The sequence below is a fragment of the Mus caroli genome, chromosome 7 (genome assembly GCF_900094665.2).
Source record: "Mus caroli chromosome 7, CAROLI_EIJ_v1.1, whole genome shotgun sequence".
Taxonomy (NCBI): Eukaryota; Metazoa; Chordata; class Mammalia; order Rodentia; family Muridae; genus Mus; species Mus caroli.
In genome coordinates, this window is record NC_034576.1 from 72,897,295 (window position 1) to 72,909,180 (window position 11,886).

The 11,886-nt window shown below is 43.6% G+C and overlaps 1 long non-coding RNA gene across 1 annotated transcript in view; it reads right to left on the bottom strand.

Annotated features, from left to right (window-relative positions):
• Positions 1 to 1,687: 1,687 nt before the first annotated feature.
• LOC110299025 overlaps positions 1,688 to 11,886 on the bottom strand; it is a 63,983-nt gene continuing 53,784 nt past the window's right edge. Inside the window, exon 4 of the long non-coding RNA XR_002378424.2 lies at positions 1,688 to 3,167. This is a non-coding gene — a long non-coding RNA (uncharacterized LOC110299025). The remainder of the gene's footprint in view (positions 3,168 to 11,886) is intronic.

Here is an 11,886-nt window from a genome sequence, read left to right on the forward strand (position 1 = left end):
AGAAGAAAATCCTCCAGGGATTGAGCTGATCTCTGCTCAACATTATGCTCTCCGTATTCAGAAGGCAGTGCTCAGGGTGGCGGGGGTGGTTTGTTTGGTTGGGTGGTTGGTTTTGTTTTGTTTTGTTTTGTTTTTTAACTGCATGCTGTACCAAATATAGAGACTGCAACTTTGCATCCCATCTTGGTAGAGAAGTGGATTTGATTCTTTAACTGACAAAGATCAGGAATCGAAGTAGTTCTTTTAATAAAGCTATGCAGTCTGGACAGATTGCTTAACAGGTAACATCAACCAGTATTCTCCCAGCAAATCTGGGTTCCACTCAAAGAACCCACATGGCAGCTCACAACCATACAAAACTCCAGTTCCAAGGAAACTGGAGCACTCTTCAGACCTCCAAGAGTACCAGACACACGCATGGTACATGGACGTACACGCAGACAAAACATTCATACACATAAAATAATAGAATTAAGTTAAAACTTTTTGGAAGCTTTTCTTAGTCAAGCACATTGGGTAGCTAAATATGAGCATAACCTTTTTTAAAGTAAAATTCTGTCTAGATCACTCTGCTTACAGGCTCAAAATTAATAAATAAATCTTTGCTTCATTTGCCTTGGACTCAACCTCATCCCATTGCATGCATCCCCAGAAGTGTGGTATATTGAGACAGAAGCATTTTAGACCCTGTAGATGTATGTGTGTATATGTATGTATGTATATATGTATGTAGGTGTATATATGTATGTATGTATGTATGTATGTATGTATGTATGTATGTATGAATGTATGTATGTATGTTGTTTGCTGAGCATGATGGGGTGATGTATGTCTTTTATCCCAGCACTTAGGAGGCTGAGGCAGGTGGGTCTCTGTGAGTTCAAGGTCAGCTTGGTCTAAGTCACAAGTTTCAGGTCAGCCAGGGATACATAGTGAAAACTGAGGTTTTTTGTTTGTTGTTGTTGTTGTTGTTGTTGTTGTTGTTGTTGTTTGGTTTGGTTGGTTGTTTTGGGTTTTTGGTTTGGTTTGGTTTGGGTTTTGGTTGGGTTAGTTTGCGGAGTGGTTGTTTTGGTTTGGTTTGAGTTTAGCTTTTTGAGACAGGGTTTCTCTGTGTAATCCCACCTGTCCTGGAATTCACTCTGTAGACCAGGCCTCTTTCTCGGAGATCTGCCTGTTGGGATAAAGACATGTATCACCATTGCCTGCCTGAGACCATGTGTGTGTGTGGTGGGGGGGCAGGGAGGGGTACATGATGGCAAATAATTGTCTGCATATGGAGTGAAATTAATGTATATCATGGATAGAACTTTTTGGTAGTTCCTCCTCTTGCTCCATTCTTGCTCAATTTTCCACTTCAAAATAATAATGAAGTTGTAAGTTAGAAAGTTATTGGGCTAGCATGATGGGACTTGGAGAGATAAAGATAAAAAAGGATTGTGAGTCTGAGGCCAGCCTGGTCTGAGCTTCACAAAAACCATATCTTAACAACAACAAAAAGTCAGGGGTGAGGAGAGGTATCAGAACCTTAAGGGGTCTGGTGAGTGTGACTGAGGCACACAGTCTTTTATGTGGATAGCTTCCTGGGAGGGAGCACATCAGGACAGTTTTGCACTCCCACGCCTGTTGGGATATTATGGCTCTTTCTCAGAGTGGTGGTACAATAATTCCAGGGGCTTCACAGATCTGTAGCAAGATTTTATTACAAAATATAGTTCCTTCTGTGACAAGAATTGTACTTGAAAAGCATCTGGGCAAATCCAGCTTTTACATTCTGTAAGATTCAAACAAAGATGCCGAACCTTACCTGGTAGATACAGCCTGAGTCTAATCTCTCCAAATGTCTAGCCATCTTACAGAACACTCAAGAGAAAACTAAATGTGGAGTTCAATTTGTGTTTTTATTTTTAAATGGCTGGCACAAATTGATTCCTTTTTAATTGAAAGTTACATGGCTTGGTTAGACAACCTCCAAAACAAAAACAAAAATCAGTTTGCAATCACTTGATTTATCTGAGTTTTGCCACCTAGCCAGCACTAAATCACTTCACCTTCTAATAAAAATAATTTCTAATGTTGAGAAAATACAGACAAGTCGAGGAAAGCTTTATTAAGATCATCAGTATTACAACTAAATCCTTTTTTCTCATTAAAGAAGATACTGTCAATTTAATTAATGCACATTAATCCCTAGTTGACATTAAATTCATCTAAAACTCTACATTCATATAGATTATTAATAACAAAGCACACAAATGTGTAAATTGATTCATATATGGAAGAAGCACACACGACTAGATAGTCATGTGATCGCATCCTTAAGTATTCTATAGATGAACTAATCATTGAAGGTCATTTCCTTAGTTTATTAAACACTTTTAATTTAGAAGAAACCAAAGAAGTAGAATTTCTAGTAAGAAAATCAGTGCTAAAAACCGAACCCACCACCTCATTTACACTAGGCATTTCTCTACTGACTTGGCTGCAAACCCATAGCCAGTTATTTCTTTTAAAATGCCTTTATTATGCACTTACATTACCTGGAGTTCTAGAACAGACCAGCCTCAAATTACTAAGTGCATGCCAAGCAGGGAACTTTTTTATTAGATATTTTCTTCATTTGCATTTCAAGGGCTGTCCCCAAAGTCCCCTATACCCTCTCACTCCCACTCCCCAACACACCCACCCCCTCTGTCTGGCCCTGGCATTCCCCTGTACTGGGGCATATGATCTTCTCAATACCACAGGCCTCTCCTCCCATTGATGGCCAACTAGACCATCCTCTGCTACATATACAACTAAAGGCACAGTTCTGAGGCATACTGGTTAGTTCATATTGTTGTTCCTCCTATAGGGTCGCAGACCCCTTTAGCTCCTTGGGTACTTTCTCTAGCTCCTTCATTAGGGTCCCTGTGTTCCATCCAATAGATGACTGTGAGCATCCCACTTCTGTATTTATTTGCCAGGCACTGGCATAGCCTCACAAGAGAGCTATGTCAGGGTCCTGTCAGCAAAATCTTTCTGGCATATGCAATAGTGTCTGGGTTTGGTGGTTGTAAATGGAATGGATCCCCAGGTGGGGCAGTCGCAGTCTCTGGATGGTCTTTCCTTCCGTCTCAACTCCAAACTTTGTCTCTGTAACTCCTTCCATGGGTATTTTGTTCCCCATTCTAAGAAGGAGCGGGCAAAGGACTTTTATTTCCAGCCTTATCAATTGTTTTCAGTCTATAGGCTCATTACAAAGTATGTCATTGATCATGTATTTTAACACTAATTTCAAATACTGTTCTAGTCCAAGAACACAGAGCAGCCCTATCCAGGCTTAAATTCGGCTCAAGGGTTCCTTCCTTCCTATGGACTCTACACCTTGCCATGGGGCAACACAGGGCCAGCAAAATAACTCCCTTTTCCATGTCTGTGAACCCGAAGAACCTACTAAATCACAACTAAAAGAAACAAACTTGTACGTTATCCAACTTTTCAACTTCATGATAAGCTCTGGAGCTAATTAATTTAATAGACTACAGGATGTCAGCTTTCTTTATTTAACTTTTTTTTTTGTCTTGATAAACATGAGTAAGCTTGAATGGACACCTCTATTTTCCTTTGGGTCTGAAAGCTTCCTTTCATGTGTGTGAAAAATGGCTAACCATGTCAGGGTTTATCAAACAGAGCCTTGTGTTTGTGGCCGGTCCCTTTCCCCTTATCTGGCAAACACATTACCCTCTCCATCAAAATGGGGCAGAGCAAACACCGCAGCCACCCTCATGCATAACTGGGGCTAACTTAAAGAGCCTCAGGACTCTTTAAACTCAGCAAGAAAGGTGATCAGGCTCCAGATCTTTGGGCATTATCTTATTTTGATAGCTCTGCTATGAAAAAGGCAATAAAAAACAAGCTGTCTATGATGAAAGCCTGCTAAGGTGTCTGCTTACTTATGAGCTGTGCTTAAAAGGAAGAGGAGAGAAAAGAAATATGTAAACTAGTTTAACTATTAGCCAAATCTCAAAGGGAGCAAGGTTTAGAAAGGAATTTATTTATGAATTAGAGACGGGCTCTAGTTCTTCCTTCAACCTCACAGTAGACAACAGATCTTAGGGTGTTTTAAAGGCAACACTGACACTGCTATTTGAATATGAGAAACTCAAAGATTCATTTCAGACTTGTGGAACAATGTTGGCAGATGCAGGAAGAAGGGTTATATAACAGTGATAGCCTTCACCTTCATCTTTTTTTGTTGTTGTTTTGTTTTTGTTTTGTTTTGTTTTGTTTTTGTTTTTCAAAACAGGGTTTCTCTGTGTAGCCCTGGCTGTCCTGGAACTCACTCTGTAGACCAGGTTGACCTTGAACTCAGAAATCCTCCTGTCTCTGCCTCCCAAGTGCTGGGATTAAAGGCATGCACCACCACCCAGCTTCTTCACCCTCACCTTAAAGATGATTAGGGGTGGGGCTGGAGAGATGGCTCAGTGGTTAAGAGCACTGACTGCTCTTCTGGGGTCCTGAGCTCAATTCCCAGCAATCACAGGGTGGTTTACAACCATCATTAATGGGATCCGATACCCTCTTCTGGAGTCTGAAGACCGCTACAGTATACTCATATACATAAAATAAATAAATAAATCTTTAAAAACAAAAAACAAAAAAACAAAAAGCTAATTAGGGAAAGGTGGGAAATGGCTAGCTGAGTTCTAACACCTGAACTTCCCTGTCAGATCAAACCAAGCAACAACAAATGACATCTGGAAGAAAACTTTTTATCTGATGTACAAAGTCCATCCCAGGTTTAGATCAAGTTAACTGTCCACAAAGTTCAGTGTCCTGGGGCTTCCTGTGTTTCTGGTATACATACAGAATAGAAACAGACCTCCTTATGACAGTCAAGGCATTGGAAATAAAAGACTTGAGTAAGGCACAGAACACCGACTGGAAGAGAGGAAGGGTGTGGCTCCTGGTATGAGGCTGATGTTGATAAGCCTGAGGATACCAGCTCCTGGCTCCGCTTGATCCAGGAGATCGCTGGGGGAGGAACAAAATGAAAACTATTCATCCCTGAAGTCCTAGGATCTCACTGTAACAACAGAAAGTTTTGTTCTGTAGAGGCCAATGGTGACCTGCAAGGGAGGGGAGGGCTCTGTCCACCTGCAAGGGAGGGGAGGGCTCTCCCAGGAACTCCACTTTCCGTTGAGCTCTCAAGTTACTGCTGCTGGGAGGGGCAGTAGACCAGCTCACAAACAAAGAGACAACACAGTCAGGTAATGTTACCACAGTTTCCAGTTGAGGCTGGTATTGTAATAACCCCAAACTCAACATGTGGGTCAGGAAACAGCAGAACCTACAATTTCTTTTTTATTATTTAAACATATATATATATATATATATATACATATACATACATATATATAACATATATACATATATACACATATATATACATTAATGTCCTAGTTTTTAATTGGCAGTCTAATGCGTTGCCAGAACATATCACCTTCTCCTAGGAATAAATTCGACCTTGTGTAACCTAATAGTGCATATCTAAAACATGTTACAAAAGGATGCTTTTAACAGAGAAAGCTGAAATGCCCCTGCCATGTTAAAGATTATCAGAGAGACTCAAGTATGCAATGGAGGACGCAGGTGCCTAGCACATTGCAGGAGTGAGAAAGAAGTACACTGATGTCCTTCTGAAATAATGGGGAACGGGGCTGGAAAACGAGGACATAGCTGTTTGGCTCTTGAGGGGTTTCCAGCCAAGTCTCTGTGACCCAGTGTGCATGTGGTGTGACCAAGTGTGCATGTGGTGTGCCTCAGTCTGCATGTGGTGTGCAGACATTTTGGTGGCACTCTCACCACTTTCTGGAGCTGAAGTTTGTTCTTGCACTTTACATATAAGGTTATGTAGTGTGTCTTGAACCTAAGATACAAGACAGGCAAAGATTGTCTCACTCCTTGGAAGCAGTGGTGTTCCGCTGACACTTGAGTACACACAGTACTTTTTTTTTTTCTAGCTGCTTAAACCAATTCATCCTTAGTTTGAGTATTAGCATCTGGTCATACAACATCACAGGTGACCAGAAAAAAAACATATTTTCAATAATGATATTAAAACATCAGTGTATATCATGGCCTATAGCAATAGCTGCTTGGTGGTTAGGAGTTATGCCTGCCAGTTCTGTTTTAAGAGCTTCTGGGAGTCAGTTCACATAACACTTTTGACAATCCCTGATAACAGATATGATTAGTATTTCTCTACATAAAAGAACTCAGGGACAGAGAAATGGAGTAACCTGCCCAGAGCTATATGATTAAGAAGTAAGCCAAACTTCAAAGAGCTTAATTTGTATGTGGACATATCAGCATATATTTAAACTAATCAAAAATTCCTCAAGAAACAACCTATGAGATGGTTTTATTCATTATTAAAGAAAACTTATAGTAGGGTTTTGTTTTGTTTTGTTTTTCAAAAAGTTTATCCACAGAGCCAAGATGTGGCTCAGTTTCTAGAGCACTTGCTGAGTATACATCAGACCCTGAGTTCAGTCCCAGCACCACATAAACAAGGCAAGATAGCACATGTCTGTCCGCCCAGGAAGTAGGACAGGTCCCAAACCTGAGGTCATCCTCAGAATGACATATCAAGTTAGAAGTCAACCACTGCTACGTGAGGCACTGTTTCAGAAAGAAGGGAAGGAAGGAAGGAAGGAAGGAAGGAAGGAAGGAAGGAAGGAAGAGAGGAGGGAGGGAGAAGGGGAGGGAGGAAGGAAGAAAAAAAGATCATTCTGGATGTAAACCAATGATTTCTAAAGGCTTTGGGGGGAAAAATGGCCACAAATAGATTCATAGGCTACCTCAATACTTTCTTAGCATGAGTGATTAAATTGCATAGAATTTGTTTACTACAAACAAACAAACCACTGTCCTTTCCATCACTGCACTGGGTCTGCCTTAGTGCTCCTGGCTGCCATGGAGGCCTGGATAAATATTTCCTTAGCCAGCCTGCCCTGTCTTTCTCTCTGAATACTGTGTCTGTACTTAACATTTGATCATAGCTGTTTTCTCAGCAGAGAGATGCCTTTCCTGGAGTTTTCAAATATTCGGAGTTTTTCTTTTTCATTGAATATCATCTAAGGATAAATAGCAACATCTAGAGATAAAAAGAGTGGCTGAACAAGATATTACTGTCAAAGAAAGGCTACCATTGGGATCTCTCAAACATGCCCCAAGTGTGAGATGATAGAAGAAAAGCTCTAGTGGCAGCATTAAAAATAAGGGACATTTAATCAAAGAAATGTTAATTAGAAATGGGAGGATATAAAACTTGGTTAATGTCTTTATCCTTATTTAAAGGCATACATCAAGCCCAAAAATAGCTTCTATGAATAATATTCAAAAATGAAGAAGAAATGAAGAAGGAAGTTTTAATGATTGCTATCACCAGTATCTATTATCACTAGATAGATTTTTTTAAATTGTTTTGCCCCAATAATAACCTAAGAAGTGAAGGAAGGCACTGTATTACCTATGTTGACTTATGGGAAGACAATTATTCCCTTGATGTCTTTCTTTAGTGTCTACATATCTACATCCTGGAAATTCATGCCATTGGCCTTTGTGATAATGGCCAACCCATCCAACCTAGAATACCAAAATAAACTCTGGGAGGGAGGTTGGTTAGATACAGGGTGCTGCCAAGATGACCTTTCAGGCTTCAAGAATCTCAAAAAGACAAATGCAAGACCACCAGGCACACACAGCATCATTACATCACTGGAAACAACACACATTTCAAACTTGTTTTCTCATCCTTAAAAAACAAAAAACAAAAACATTACTAGCCAGAACAACAATAATACAGGAATAAGTGTCCCATGTTTATCACAGCCAAAACAACTGGCTAAATGCACACGAGTTAAAACATGTGCTTTTGCTGGGGCTCAGAAAAATAAGTTTCCCCAACAAGCTGCCTTCTTAGAAATCCCTTAAGAGAAGATAGGTTATTTGTTGGATTCTGCAGTAGGTATTACTAACTTCAGGTTACATTTTTGCTAGACAGCTGAGGTGGTTTACTTGTTTGTTTGTTTTTTAAGTACACAAATATTTTTGAATGTTTCTTAGGTACACTGAAGAGTTCGTCTTCTGAAGGAAAACAAAAGAAGGAGCCTCTCCTCGTTCGTGGAGTTAAACAATGGTAGTAATTCCAGCAAAAGACCTTATGAACTACATTCCAAAGCCACACAAGAGAAGCATCTGTGGGGAAGGCCCATTCTTTTCTCCCGGCTCCTTCAGCACCCCAAGCCTGCTATTGCAAGAGAAAGAAAAAGAGTGGGGGGGGGGGGAGCTGTGTCCTCACCACTTCACTTCTAGTTCAAGAAATACTGACTGGTCCAGCCACAGTCTCAAAATGCATTCTCTGATACCACTTCTGAAAAATGGGGTAAATAAGAGTTGGATGTTCTGTGATTGTTAAGATATTAAAATATTTGGGGGTTTCAGGTAGAGAACGGTTTGTTGCCAGTAGTTGTTCATTGAAATCTCTTACAGGACTTTTTTTTTTTTAGCCTAGTCTGTGATGCAGAACCCGCTGTGCTAAATTATGAACCAAAGGCTTTAGGGTGGGAACAATCAATCAAAATACCTGGGGTAGTGTGTAATGTGCACGCTCTTGTCAGCGTGAACAGGCTGCCCCGGAACACGGTCCCCCAGCAGGTTAAATAAATATGATACTATAGACAAACCGACAGGATCACACGGGCATCAATCAGCTGTTGATAAAATACAATCTTCCTTTAATACACGCTGGGAAAGTTATTTAACGGTTACAAAACCTATATCCATTTCTTGTCTTTTTTTTTAAGTCTTCGTAGAAAGTGTAACTCTTTTATAGGGGCAAGGCGGGAAAAGTTGCAAGATCCTGGCGGGGGGTTGGGGGGTTGGGGTGCATTTAGTGGCGCCAAAGAAGCGCTGAGGCTCTCAGCTCGCTGAGGAGGAGGGACAGAATGGCCAAGGGTTCCTGACCAGCAGCAAACCACACTTGAAGCAATGCCGGGGAACTGGAATACAGGGTTAGCTTGTTGAAGCAATCTCTGCCTGGGAACCCCTGGAGCGTTTCAATCCTATCTTTATTTCCTCTCCTTTGGGTCCTGATGTTTGGGTACCCGGAGAGCAAATGAGGGAACAGCAGCAGCGCTGCTTTGGATTGATTCCGGGAGCGAAGAGAAACTGGGCAGAAAACAATTTAAAGAGGGAGGGGGTAGATGGAATGGAAACGCGTCCCCAGCTAAGCGGGTGGTAAAAGGGAGGTAGCAACTGACTCTGCAGTCAGTGGCGGTGAAATGGGAGGACTCGCGACTCCGCGGCCAGCACGCTGCGCCTGTGAGCCGAGAGTCCTGCCTTAAAAACAATCTTTGCAATAAGAAAGAGTCCCTTTCGCCCTTCTCTACGAGGTAAAAATAAAAGGGGAACCCTTCGCTACCGTCCTGGGCTCCTTTACTCCCCCACCCTCACCCCCAAGGCGTCTCCCGATCGGCGACAGGGCCCGCCGTGTCCCCGCTTTGCTCCTGCGGTCTGCTCACCGCCTTGCTTGTCCCCACCGTCCAGGTAGCGTGTGGCAGAGCTCGGAGCTCAGGAGACCATCGGCCTTCAGAAGTGGGAAGGCTCAACGGTGACAGCCGATCTCCTAACAAGTGGAGATTAATGTCCCAACTAGAAACTAAGGTCTCCTAAGTGCTGTCGGTACAAAATAAATACTGCGAGCAGGCAGACCCATCGCCTGCCACTCAATTCTGGATCGTTCTCAGCCGGTAGAAATAACTCGCAGCACAAGGTGTTGATGGCTACGTTTGCCTGCGCGCAGTCCTCCCCAGCAGGAACCCCCGATTTCCAAAAGGCCGGGTCTGCTCCTCCGCTGCTGGAAGAACTACTGGGACTCCCGCAGTCTGCGCGGCACATTCCCCAGTGGTTTCTGGAAGATTCCAGACTGAGAAAAGGCTGCGCTTGCCGCTCCAAGGCCTAAACTCTGATAGTTCGCACAGCGCTGCAAATCGACTGCCCGGATGGTTTAGGCTGGGGGCGGAGTGAACCGGCGCCCGTGGGTCAGTTTACGACCCCAGTACTGCTCCGGACCCTGAAGGTGATGGCAAGCTGTCAGCAAAAAGAGCCTAAGGCGGGTTCTGAGACAGGTCCTGCCTACTAGAGTCGGGGTTGGGATAGGGCTTGGGGAAGATGGGCCATGGATCTAGACCGGAATGGGAGCCTGACTTTTCAAAGTACCTCTTTCAACCCCAGAATGCTACTTGGAGTTCGTTAGCACGCGCGCTTGGAGTTGTCCCCTCCCCAGGTCCAGGAAGCGGTGACTTGAGGAGGCACCCGAACCACTGCAATCTTTTTGGAAACCTGGCGCTCTCAAGAGCTCTGTGCCCGAAACTGACACCCGCAAGCACTCTCCAGGGGCCTGTTGAGCAGATGGAGTGGCAGGGCCAGGCGGGGCCTGTTGGCGAGACACGGGGACATTTGTCATGGGTGACCCTTACGCCTCGGCTTCTGAGCCCACGCCGGCGTGGGGAGGCTGGCGCTAATGTAATAAAGCGAGAGCGACAAGAGGAAAGGCCTCTCTCGCCCCGGGGCCGCCACATGCTCACTCCGTTTTACTGTCAGGGCTGGTCGAGGCTGTGGCTTCATTTCATATTCCATTAATATTTACAGCAGCTATTGAATTTCCCATTACAAAGTTCACCATACACAGTGCTAATATGAAATTTTAATAGTATTGTGCACATTATGAAAAGTCCCACCATTAAAAGGGGAGGGGGAAGATCTCAGGGAGAAGTTATCCTGAGAAGTTACTTGCCACTGACTGCTTGAAACGCTCCCTAGTCGAGGGGGTAGGGGGAGCACCGTACTCATTTGCAACTATTATCATAAAGATGCGCAGCAGTGGGCTTGTTATCAATATTGAAATCAAAAGAGAGGGAGGGAGTTGAATGTAAAAAGCAGGCTGACTAAATTGAGTTTTCCAAGTTGTGTGCGCTGGGCTTTGCCCTCACTCGGAGAAAATGATCCTGTTCTCCTGCCTTGTAGGAAATGAGTGGGAACCTAGCAAGATGCTTTCCAGTTTGGGTCAGGGTCTAGCCGCCCTCAGTCCTCCCCAGTAGTCCCTGGGGCTGTGTGCAGCTGCTGAGAAAAGCCCTACCCGTCCTCTACTTGCCAGCCAGCCCCAAGGTCCTCAAGTTCCCCAAAACTACAGTGCTCCAAGAGTGGCTAAGAATTGTGAAAATAACCTATTTCTCTGTGTGATGGGCAACTTCTCTGTATTGGTACCCTAGAGCAGTTATTTTTAGGTGCTTCATTTGGCCTGGTGAATGGCTTCCTAATACTCCAGCTCAGGGGAAGACCAATAGTTAACACGGGGTGAAAGGGAGTGGGACACGTGTGGAAATGAGGCTGCACAAGAAAGAAAGTGCTGCAGAAAGTGGGGAATCCAAACACTGGAGCTCCAAGTCAGGATTCTCTCTTCTGTCTCACAAAGGGCTGCTCCCTGGAGCCCAAGGGTCAGAGCCTGTTACAGCATCCAGCTCCAATTCAAAGCTCACCTTCTGGCACCCAGGGCCAGGTGGCAGAGCATGCCCCTCGGCTTGTCCTCAAAGGCACATACCTAAGTCCCCACCCCTCTGTTAGGATGAAGAGACCTTGTTTTACAACTGGTATCAGGAGTCACTAGCTCACTGGGATGAGTCCTGTCCGCCTTCCCACGTGAACTCTAAGAGTATTCAACTCCCTAAGGAGACTCATTTCCCCAAATTTCTTTTTTCTACCAGAGTGGGAAGATGAATGGTGAATGAAAATTTTCTCTCTCTCTCTCTCTCTCTCTCTCTCTCTCTCTCTCTCTCTCTCTCT